The sequence below is a fragment of the Coloeus monedula genome (genome assembly GCF_965178545.1).
Source record: "Coloeus monedula genome assembly, chromosome: 6".
NCBI lineage: Eukaryota > Metazoa > Chordata > Aves > Passeriformes > Corvidae > Coloeus > Coloeus monedula.
Window position 1 is genome coordinate 10,659,300 of NC_138786.1, and position 12,314 is coordinate 10,671,613.

General features: G+C 42.5%; 1 protein-coding gene across 1 annotated transcript in view; it reads left to right on the forward strand.

Annotated features, from left to right (window-relative positions):
• Positions 1-6,482: 6,482 nt before the first annotated feature.
• Positions 6,483-12,314, forward strand: part of PAK6 (p21 (RAC1) activated kinase 6) — a gene marked incomplete at both ends in the record, with an annotated part of 36,087 nt that continues 30,255 nt past the window's right edge. The window contains one exon of the mRNA XM_082283640.1: positions 6,483-6,585. The remainder of the gene's footprint in view (positions 6,586-12,314) is intronic.

Genomic DNA, 12,314 nt, shown 5'->3' on the forward strand with positions numbered 1-12,314 from the left:
TTTTGTGGGAGGTTTTGTGGATAACTATAGGTGTTAACCTTTTGTATACTGCATTACTGAAACCAATATGAAGGCTTCATTTTATTCAAGACAACAGGATTCAAACCCAAGGTGGTGTACTAGGTACTTGAAGTGTATGGAAACTTCTCAGACTTGGGATTTACTTCCTTGCAGCTTCTCCCACACATGAAAGAGAGAGTAGACAACTGCATCATTAGTAATTTTTTCTCCCTGTAAAGGCAAATTTGCTCTGTTTTTTTCATTTGGTTAAATTCTCCAGCCACGATTGTGCTTGGTTCTCCCCTTTTGTGTTGTCTACAGATTTTGTGGTGGAACTTAGTTTTGTCTTTTCCACATTGCTTCAAGCCACCTTCTTTCCTGCTTTTTTCTGCATATTCCATCACTATTCCTCTTTGGCCTGTCATCTTTTTGCTCTCACAGATTCGTAGTGCCTTTTTTTACACTTCCTCTGAGAGGGTTATATATTCTTCTAATTCAGGAATAGGACCTAAATGGTAGACCAGCTTTAATATCGAATGTATATTGCTGAAGAATTTATTTTTGTCCATTAATGCCTTAAATAATACTTCTTGTAGTACATTGGTCAGTCATCTGTTGAGCTAGCAGATAAACAGTGATCTATCTCTAACCAGAGTATAGAGCCAAGATCACTGGTAGAGTACCCAGGAGTCCAATGCACAGCTCACTTCTAGCTCTAAAAAGATGGCATGTTTGTTTTTACTTCAGCTGAAATTTGTTTGCTTTTGCTGATTCTCTAACTGCCTTTTAGATAAAACTTGGGGAATCTCACTTGCTGTCCTCTCACTTGCAACTTTTTCAGTTTATATCCTGCAGCACTGAGCTGAATACCAGGTAGATTAGGAAGAGAAGGCTCCTAACAAAGTATCGGTCATCCCAAGGACTTCTCAGACAAGACATGTTTGTAGTCAGTACAGAACAACTTCACTGTGTCTAATTCACACAGAAAGCTTTTGAGAACAGGCTGAACTCAGAGATAACAGCGCTCAGCAGAAGTTCAGTAACGGAAATCTGTTCTTCAGGTCGTTAAAATATGTAAGTGAACCTACTTATCTTTACTTAAATGAGGTCTGAATCAAAGCTGCAATACTCCACTATTACTTATTTGTTGACTTGGCATCTGTTTTCTTTCTGAGCAAAATGTGTGCTAATCCTTCTCCATCTAATAAGACTGCCCTTGATCAGTTACTCTTCATATTCGTCCCAGACAACACAAAACTGCCACCCAGTACTGTAAAATAAGAAACACAGCAATGGCATTATAAATTTCTCTGTAATAAACACAAATAATTATGGAGAAATGAAGAGGAGTGAGCAGGTATAACAAGAAGGAGTAGTCATCTCTTCTGATGTTTGTTCCCACTTCTGCTTGGATGGAACTCTGCCTTTTCTGTTGCACAAGTTATCCTCTGCCTCCCCTATCCCATGAGCTGATTGCACCAACATGTAACAGGAGGTCAGGGAGCTCTTTGGACATCCCTGTTGTCTGTTCAAGTAACTCTGCCTCCAGCCTTAAACAAGTTTTTCCTAAGCATCACTTTTTGAAACCTTGTGTAACGCACAGATGCTCTGTGACCTTGCAGGCTGAGATTGTCATAGACTGTCATGAAGTAGGAGACACACCAGCCTTGCTCACAGGATATTTGGAGATGAAAATTGTCTTAACATTTTCCGAGGGAAAAGAGGTTTCTATAAATCCTGAGATGACAAAATGTTCCACACCAGGTAGAGGGTGGAATGAAACTGTGTGACAGCCAGATGTAGAAGTCCTAGTGAGGTCATCACTAAAGTGATGGAATCTGGGCTATGGCAAATTTTAATCCCTATTATACAGATAAAAGTGCACAAAGGAAAATAGAAATGTGTTGTACCAGGTTGCTTGAGAACAAAACTTGACCAGAGATACAAGAGGGATGTCTGGAAGATATCTGCGGGCTTCAGCTGCTTTGATTCAGAAACTGAAAGAATCAAATTGTTAATGTCCATTGTGTTAAGTGGAAAGGGATCTAGAAATACTTGCAGGAAATCACTGAGCACCCAAAAATGCTAAAGGTAAAAAATGGCGGCTGATCAAATGTGCTTGAGCTGTGGGTGGGGCAAACCCCACAGGTGTGAACCATTTTCTTCTCCTTAAGCTCTAGAAGCTGTAGCTGGAGTTGACTCCTCTGTTTCTAAGGGCTCGTGGAGATCATTGCCTACATCTGTGAAATACAGGTGGTCCGGGTTACCTCCTTCGTGGCTGTGGAGTGACCAATGATGTTACAGAACCTAATTGCTTTTTAAGGTACACCTGCAAGCAGTTACAAGGTGTGAGCTCTGAAACTCACCTTGTTTGCTCACTTAACATCTGAAGAGATAATTTTAAGGAAGCTTAAGGAAAGGTGAGGAGTACTCTTCTGCTGGTCTTCAAAGGTATGTGATTTGTAGATTTAAAATCCTAACTCTGAGGTAATTAGGAAATGTCCTAGAATTTATCAGATAAGTGTACTCAGAATATGTGTATCTGAGACTTTTCCAGCCTGGGGTCTGTGTTCAATAGAAAAATTAGGAAAACCTCCGAAGAGAAAGATGCACCTGATAACTGGTACATTATCAGAGGTATAAGCTTGAGCTTATGCTAGCAGATAAAATGATTTCACAGAATAAACTAGGATTTTCTTTTTTCCCCAGAGTGAACTAGAAGGGGCAAGCAATTCAGGAGAGCTATGAAAATGTTGTGAGGTTATGCAGGGACAAAATTAAAAGGGCCAAAGCCCAACTAAAACTTTATCTGGGTACTGCTGTGAAAGACAGTATAAAAATGCTTCTGTAAATAAGCAACAAAAAGGGTTGAGAAGAATCTCAGAAGAATCCTTTCTAGAACTTGGGGGCACTCCTCCCAAGTAAGAAGTGGTTGAGTCAGTGTCCCTGCCAGGATTTAAATAATATATAGAGGTGGCACTTGGGGACCTGGTTTAGTGGTGAACTTGGCAGTGCTGGGTGGGTTCTTGGAGATCTTTTCCAACCTTAATGATTCTATTATTTAAAGAAGACAAATCACCCCTCCTGCATGAGCATCAGCAAATAATTCTGCATCTTTACTCTGCTGCTGATTTCCCAGATAATATTCCAAAACGCCTTTGGGCTAAAGTGCAGCTCCTGAGGTGCAGTGCTCCCTGCTGTGCCCCGGTGATTTCCCCAAGGATGCCTGGATGTACAAAAGCCGAGTTCTTACTGGAAGTGAGTTATTTGCCTTTGGGCTGGGGAATTGGTGGTTGGAGTCTCCCCTTTAGCCTTGAGCTGTGGCCACTGCAGTCACATGGATGTGCCTGTACTTACACAGATTGCCCTTAAATTATGACAATGGTACGCTAAACTCCTTTGACAGTTTCATTCTTTCTGTTCTTACTATTTCACACTTGTATCCCCTCTGCTCAGTTAATCCAGCAGAAGCTTGATGCTGTTTGGAAGCTTAGAAATACAAAGGTTTCATTTCCATAATAGTTTAAATTATTAACCAACATGTGGATACTGAGGTCATTCAGCAAAGACTGAGAAAGAATGTTTTTCCTTTTGTTGGTTCTAGAAATGTTTGTCCCCTATTTCCCTTTCATAATAACTATAATCCGAAGCTATTTAATTATTGACCTCGTGGTTCCAGCTGGTATGGAAGTGTGATTTACAAACCAGGAGCAGCAGCTGGATGACACAATGCTGACAAATGTTAGTGTTCAGTTTCTAGACCTGAGCTGATGTTTGTTTTCCCAGTGGTTTGGATTCTCTTGAATTTTTAGTATCTCGAGTTGTGTATTTCCTTGAAGCTAAACTAGTCATACACTTTGTAGTGTAATACTTTATATTATATTTCGCTCAGGAATCATTTTGTAGGGAAAAAAAATGTTGGAATATTGCAGAATTCAGTGGGTGGATATGACTTATTGGTATGCTTCCTTGATATCCAGCAAAGGCACTGGACTGTTCTGTCACATCTGCATCTGCTACTTAAGAGCCAGCCTGGATTAGTATTTTACCTGTATGCAAACTGAACTGGCTGCAGCTTGTCCTGTTCTTAAACCACCCTCTTATTCCAAATGCATTCTAAAATTATTTTTTTTGTTCCTCTTTTAAGTTTTAAATCTTCCCTTTTCTCTCCTCTGTGTTTTGCAATTTTTACATTCTGTGCAAGTTGTGTGGATGTGCAATGGCACCCTGCATAGCCAAGGCCAAACCAACAGTCACAGGCTCCTTGGGGGTCCCTTCCAGCTCAGGCTGTACTGTGATTCCATGAGTTATTACTGACTGATCATAAGCAGTATGAAGCCTTTACATAAACCAGGGTTTTTGTCCCCTCACTTTTTGTGACATGTTTTTCCTTCCAGAAGGGGTTGGTTGTATCTCAGTAATGCTGTGGAGATTTTCAGGGTAGAAGTTACTCTACAAACATGAGTGTTATTTAACCTCAAACCCAGTGAGGAGCTGGAAAGATAAATCTAGCTCTAATGAATGAAGTCTAAAAGCTGACAGCATTCAGTAATTTCATGGGCTTGGGATATTTTCTGACAAGAAAATTCGTTTCTGAGACTTGTTGACAGAAACATAAAGAATGAAGCTGCTGCCTTTGCCTCCACCCACCCCAGCAAAGAGTGGGGGAAGAGAAGCAGCTCTTAAAAATAGCTCAGTTCCTGTTGTATTTGTAAGTTCGGTGCTTTTTGTGTCAATGACATCACCCTCTTCTCCATGGCAACCCCCTACGATATCAAAACTGCAGGGCACCATCAGAGGAACTCAAACCAGCAGATGAACAGGTTGAATCAAGATGATTTAACTGCAAAATAGTGCAGAGGCAACAGAAGGAGGTGGGAAACAAACAGAAGGGGCTACTGGCAGCTCGGTTACTCTGGAAAACCAGCATCTCTAGTGGCTGGTTCCCCAAACTCTGTGCTATCTCCTTTTCCAGGTCCTTGTCAGGAGGAGGTAGGTGGAAGGCAGGCAGGCATCTTATTCCTGATCTCCAGTGTCTGGAGAGCAGAACTACAGGTGACTAAGCAGGAGGAACACTGACTCATTCCTGAATTATTTCTCACTCCACTTCTCTTCCCCCCTCCCATCTATTCTGTTTGTTATTTTAGCTTTCACCCAACAACTCAGATTTTTCCCCAGGCCCTGATGAGGAAGAATTAGCAGCAGGCTTTCTTGTTACCTAATGTTCACAAAAATGTGCTTGTGGTTATCCAGGTGAGGAAATAGAAGCCAGCTCTAAGAGCAAGAAAAATGAATTGGCTCTTGGATACAACACCTTTATCTGGGGGGAAAAGAAAAGTGCTTCTCTTTTCTGAGTGTTGCGTAGGAAATACTAAAATAACTGATGTGCCAGGAAGCTGTAAATAACTGGCTTTTTTATCAGGATACCTATGGAAAATAGCTAATTGCCTCCCTGGCATGCCTGCTGGTGTTGATTTCTAAACCGACTGCAGTGGGGAGAAGCCATGGCCCTTGCTGTCTTGATTACAGCATTGGATTCTGCTGGGTTGCATTTGGGACTCTAGGATCAGGAACATAATGGTTATAGCTGCAGAGTTTCAGCCAGTATAAGCTGTTTCAATCAGCTTAATAAATCTACCCTCATTTACATCCCTATGAAGTCTGAAGCCTTAAGACAGTTTACCTTCCTTCTCAGGGTGCCAGGAGAACTGTTGCTGAAACCTAGCCTGCAGAAGTGTCAACTTTGTGTTAGCTTTTGCATTTTTTTGAAATTGCATGACATGGACCCAGGCAAGTTACGCAAGACCAGCACAATGCCCAGAGTCCTGACATCCACAAAGGGACATGGCAATGCTCCCCACATGGAGAAGGAAGTCTGTGATGGAATAACACTATATTTGCCACTCATGGCCTGCAGTTTACAAGGCATGAGAGTCTTTAATCACAGATTTTTGAAGTGTGAGGCTCTGTTATGTCTGTAGCTCTCTCCCCACCCCAGTGTGATGCTAAGCCTGTGATTTCTAGGCTTGGTTAAGGGGAAAATGCATGGAGTCTCTACACACCAGAATCTTGATTAGTATCTTGCTCTTGCCTTTTGTGCAAAATGCCACTCAAGGCACTGTGCCATCCTCTTTGCTGAGCTCACAGCATCAGCCCACGATAAAAAAAGGTCCCAGAAAACATTGACTCACTGCATCCCAGCATCCTGACAGGGCTATGTGTCTGCAATGAAATCTCAGCTGGAACTGCGAGGTTTCAACGCAATTGATGGTTGTGAGGCTGTTTTACCTTCCCTGAGTTGTGCTACCACCTGTACTGCCTGCCAGGAACAGGGGTGGGAGCACTGGGATCACTGCCCAGCACCTGGCACGGGGCAGTGCTGCTGAGGAAGCAGCTGGAGCCGGGGGGGTGGGGGTTTGCATGTGCATGAGGAGTTCTCTGCAGAAGCTTTAAGACTAAATTGCTGAGAATTTTTGCCTGAAGCAAGGGATGTTTCCCGTGTTTAAGACAAGCAGCAACCTGCAGTCAGAAGGAAGAAGGGACTGAATTCACTCCAAAAGTATTTCTCCAGGATCTTTTTTCAAGGTAAGCCTGCTTTTGTGGGAGGTAGATGGGGCAACAGGGTTCAGCATTCTGAACACTAAAACTGAGATGACTTCTGCATTTTTGTTACCTTCCCAAGCTGTAGAAGTCAGATAAATGTATTATTCTCTGGTAGTCCCTTTTTAGGCTGAAAAATCAGCTAAGAAGAGCTAATTTTCTGAGGTCTGAAGCTATAAAAAGGGGTGAGGGAGAATGTTTTTAACACTGCCTTATGCCTCTCTGTGTTCTAGTAGTGAGTAAGTGCCACGGACTGTGCCTCTAAAACATATATTTAAGTAGCAGAATGATGGGTGTTGAAAGAACAGTAGGTGAATGAAAGCAAAGTTTAGTAAATAGACATCAGCTTATTGTTTATTAATTTAGTGGTTTTCAACATTGCTAGATTATTTATTGTTCTGAAGGAGGCAAAATGAAGATGGTTCCTGCCTTGGAAACTTGGACTGAAAGGTTTTTAATTGGCATGGTTTGCAGAAATGCTGTTGAAGCCAAGAGCAAGGAGATAAGATTTTTTTTTTTTTTTTTTTTAATTTGAATGACACCTGAACAACCAGTTTATTGCTGTTGAAAACTATTGGTTGAGAGGCCAGAAAGTAATTGAGAGTTTGTCCTAGCTGCAGGAAAAGCCTATTTATGGTAGGAAAAAATACCTTGCAAGTACAGAAATGGCTCTGAAAAAAACTGGTAACGCCTAAAAAATGTTTGGTCATCCACATCCCTTCCTTATACTGAAACCCTTCCTAGCTGGGAACCCACCAGACTGAGAAATGTGTGCTTAGGTTATGGGGTATAAATGATAGTCCTTGATGGAAGTACATCAGAGCATGGATTTGGCAGAGCTGCTGGAGCCGTGGAGGGAAGGCACTTGCTGAGCCCGGAAGTGCAGGGCAGAGCATCTACACTTTCCCTTTGCACGCTAATGGCGCTAATACTTGTATGCAGTTCCATTTTGCTCTTGGAAAAGGAATAATATGTGCTCATAAAACAAAACCACCTTCTGGTTAGGGAAGTAACTGTAGTCAGTAAACTTTTGGAAAAAATCCTTGTCAGGTCTGTGAGGAGTGAAATCAAAATACTTTGTTGCCTCTTCTTTTCCCTAGGGAAGGTAGGAACTGAGAGGTGCCTGGAAGGAAATTGTGCTTTGGGCAGGCTGCAGAGTGGCTGGGTGAGGTTGCCTGGGGAAGGGCACCTGTGCCCATTGTTGAGGCAGAGGCTGGTGGCCAGGAGGGCCTTGGTGCTAGCAGTGGTTGTGTAACGTTGTGCTGTCTCCGCAGCTGGTGCTGCCAGGCGCTGGATCAGCTCATGCACTTGGATGTAGTCGCTGCAGCTTGATTCCACTCTGTAGAAAGAGTTGAGGATATACCTACCAGCTTCCCAGTCAGGAGTCATCAGTTCTGCCTCTGTCACTTGGGGAGCATGAATGAATAACTCTTAAATCATTAATCTAGGGCAGCTTCCAAGAATCCTGTGTACCCAAGTCTGGAATACATTGTGATCCAATTCATTATCCAGGGATGGCAAAAACTTCGAAGAGGTGTTTACCCATGGGGTGGACATGCTGCCCATCAAATTCTCAAAGAAATCCACAACATGAGAGCGTAGGGGGGAGCAAGGAAAGTGCAAGCAAGGGCCCAGAGGAGCAGGGAAGCTGGAAAGGGACAGTGATAGCCACATGCTGTGGACTGGTGGACAGGCCAGCACAGCAGCCTGTGACTTTGTGGGGGCTATGGAAGCTGCCGCTGCTTTTGGCAGCACCACTTGACATCATTTTAAACTGCAATTCTGCATAACCAGTGTTAAATGTCAGGGTATCTTATATCTGGTAAAACCTTGTATTTTGGCTGATAGGATTTGGTGGTAGAGGGGGGCTTTCTCCAATTCCAGAGAGAACCACAGAAGGAGGGATAAATAAGAAGAACCAAGTGTTGCTGCTGGAGAATGCACAGCAACCTAGATAAAGGTGATCCTAATTGAGGAGGAGGAGGACTGGTATTTAATTAAAACTACTCCTAAAACCTAGGCTCTTAGCAGTAAAATAAATAATAGCAGGACATGAGTAATTCCTCTCAGGGGAATGTCAGAGACAAAATTACACTAATGTAGTAATAAGAGGGGCCTGTGTGCAATTGCTCAGAGGAATAGGAACAGGGCAGAATGATTTTTCACTGCTAAGAAGTTCAAATGTGGTTCAAGTGAAAAGGGACTTGTGCCTGTTAAAGCACACACTCCTTGGGCTGCTTCCAAAGGAAGAGCTGTCTGAGTTCCTGAGCTGGATGTTCTTGCTGGACTTGGCGATCCCAGCAGAGAGACCGAGCTCCTTCTCTGCTTTAGTGAATGATGGCAAGTTCTGTGTGTCACTTGCACTCCTGCTACTCAGTCAGGGTGTTTTCAGTGAATTAAAAAAACATATTTCAGACCCAGACTTAGGACAATTGTGCTATGTGTCATGCATCTGGAGGCAAGAAAGGACATTAAACCATCTTTTGCTTCCTTATTTCCTTCCTACTCCTCATTTCTGATCATCTCAGAGCTCTGGCTCCACTCCTCAAGCTGTGATGCCTGTTCTGGGCAGGTGGTTAAATAGCGTGAACTCATTAACCACTCTTGACTCAGTAACAGCCAGTGGCATAATGTTGTTTCTTCTCTGTAGCTGCCTTGTATAATGCTGCATTTCAGTTTTGGTTACTCCTTCCCTTTTGTGCTTTTCATTTCTGTGACATCCATCTGTTTACCAGACAAGGGCGAGATGGAAGCAGTCCCAAAATACAAAAAGAAAAAGCCATACAAGTGAGGCTGGATGGGGCTTGGAGGAGCCTGGTGTATTGGAAGGTTCCCTGTCCATAGAAGGGAGTTGGAACTGGGTGATCTTTAAGCTCCCTTCCAACCCAAACTATTCTGTGGTTTCTGTGATTCTGTGAGTATATAAAGGGGATTTAATGAAGAACAGAGGCATTGGAACACTGGAATGAGAACTGCTGTTGCAGTGAGAGAAGATCCTGGGTACTTGGGGACCAGGAAAGCAGGTAGCAGAACCTTTTTCCTTTTGTGTTCTTTTTCCTTTCTTCTCCTCTTACCCCATCTGTGAAAACAACCAACCTACCACCCACAGCTTCCCCCCAAAACCCCCAAGTTTCATCAAAGGAAAGAGTACGGTGATAGTGGTTTGTGGTAGATGTGGAAGGTAAATTGTAACCTGCTCTGAAGAATCAATGTAGCCAAACTGTGCCTTTGAGCAGTGTCAGTTTTGGTGTAGACCCTGCTGAGGCACTGCAGCAGCATCCCCTGGCCAGGAGCAGGTGTCCTAGCTGGACAGAGAGAGGCTATATGGAGAGAGTATAAAGACAAGATGGTTTAGTTGTTAAAATGAAACATGGCATTGCAAACTAGAAAGCAAATGCATTCAGCAACTTCAGCAGAGACAGTGACTCCATAAACTGATAATGTCAACTTAATGGCTCTGAGCTCAATTGTTTGTCCCTGAGACCTGGTTAAATTGGACTGTCTGCAGGGTCAGCATTACCTTATTGATGGCCACCTAGTTTTTTGACTTCGTTCCCTGCCAAGTGTTGTGGGTACCTTTTTAGCCCCACCTGTGTCAACCTTTGAGTCTTCTAAATCTGTGACCTTTCAAGGCACAGAAAGAGCTGAGGGTCTTCACAGCACAGCTGGAGAGCTGTGCTTAGAGGGAGAGAAGAGGGGTGCAAGTGTGTCCTTAATCTGGGCCAGGGACAGAGGAGTTAACGTGTAGTGGCCAGAAGGCACTACACAGATCTCAAAATAACCAAGAACAGGATAATTTGGCTTAAAAAACCATCTGGGTCTTGATTCAGTGCTCATTAAAATTCATAGTAGCCTTATGATTGGCTTCTGGAAGAATTAAGCAGGGTGTTACACTTCATAATGAGTACTTTGGGCCTTGGCCAAGAAAGTACAGCACTGCATACAATAATGCTAGAATTAACTTCTTTCCTGTAACATCCAGCTTAGAATGAGGATCTTCTCAGCACTTTTGGAAATCAGTGAAAAATCTCTGTTTTCAAGAGATTTTGGATTGCACCTGAAGAACAGATGTTACAGCTGACTTTGGGAAGAAGTCTCTCTGGGCAAGTCGTCTCTGAGCTGGTCATGCTGCAGCAAGCTGTCTGCTTTGGGGACACTCACAATTTGCAGCCATCAGAGTTCCCGAGTGTGCAGAGAAAGGGGGGAAAGTCAGACTGCAAACCTAGCGGTGGGATGGAATAATTGGGCCATAAAAGGAAAAATGCCTGCTTGTGTTTATTTCATTAGAAACCTAAATGTATTAACTAATGGCACAAATAGCTTAGAGTCTTGTGGCACCTCATCAACCATAAGATGATGTCAGTAGACAAAATGCTCCTGTCTGTGACTGCTGCTGAGAAAACATCCTGATTTCTGCCTCTTTCTTATAGAATACTGTTTGGTGTTAAAGGAAAGAAAATACTAATTCTGCTTGCTCCCAAACCAGAAATTTGCAAAGCTCCTTGGGCTTTTGTGTTCTCTTCTAAGTTCTAAATATGTTCTCCTAAAGCATCTCGAAACAGCAGCCTGAGTGACAAAGCTGAGCCAATAACTTATTTAAGGAACATTACCTTTTATTCCTATGTCGTTTAAAGACATATTTTTAAAAGAGTCTCTTAGAACTTGGACTCACCTGAATTTTCTGGCTACTCCTAACCTGTAGTCTGGGGTTACCTTCAGTGGTCTGTGGCTGTGCTTAAACTGGGACTGCTACTTGTGGAAAGAAGGAAATGAAGGAATTTTCCAGATAAATACTGAAGTATTTCTGTAGGACATCTTTTGGCACGACTGTTACCCAGGCCTTCAGTTTTCATTAAAATTCAGAAGAACTAAATAAGAAAATGGTCATTTTAAGTGTTAACAAGCTTTTTTCTTTTTTTTCCAAAGGTCACATGTGGAAATGAACTAGTTAATATTTTTTGTATTGAAATGTATTTTTTTTAATTCACTGATTTATAGAATTTTTTTAGCACCTCAGAGAGCACGTGAACAAGAAAAGGATTTTTTTGAATTAGTAGTTTGAAGAATGCTAGCCTCAGAATCTCTAAATTTGCAGGTTAGGAAACATTACATCTTATTTACAGCTTAAATGGCTATGTCTTATGTTGCTCTTTTCTTCTTTAAGTATTATTATTACTGTTATTATTGAGATTTTCTTTAATCTTTAGATTTACACGCACACATATATGCATATCAGTGGACTAGTTTCTGGTGTCATGTTGAAGAGGATTCTGGTTGAGTTGTTCCACCATGGTTTCCCTCTCACAGCAGCCAGCAGGATCTAGACTCCTTCCAAAGGACAGGCACTCGCTCTGCCAAGTGCCAGCAGGTCCATGTGTTCAGGTAGGCTGTGACTGTGCTCAGTTTGGCCTCCCTCAATCATAGGGTAGGGCTGTGGTAGAAAAATGTTCCTACAATACCAAAGACAGCCAGTGTGCTCCAGTCTTCTCTAGCATGCATTGCCTGACTGCTTGCATGCTTTAGTTCCTTATTGTGGAATCTGACAGCCTTAGAAGTTGTACAGATGTTTTGGGTAGTTTGGAAACTTTTTTTTAGTGGAGACAAGTGTTAGTTGGAGCTTTATTGTTTGCCCACTAGTCCGTGTTGTGCTGAAACTGTGTGTCTCTCAGAACAACCAGTACCTGCTGTCTCAGGCAGTATTCAGGCTGTTAAAA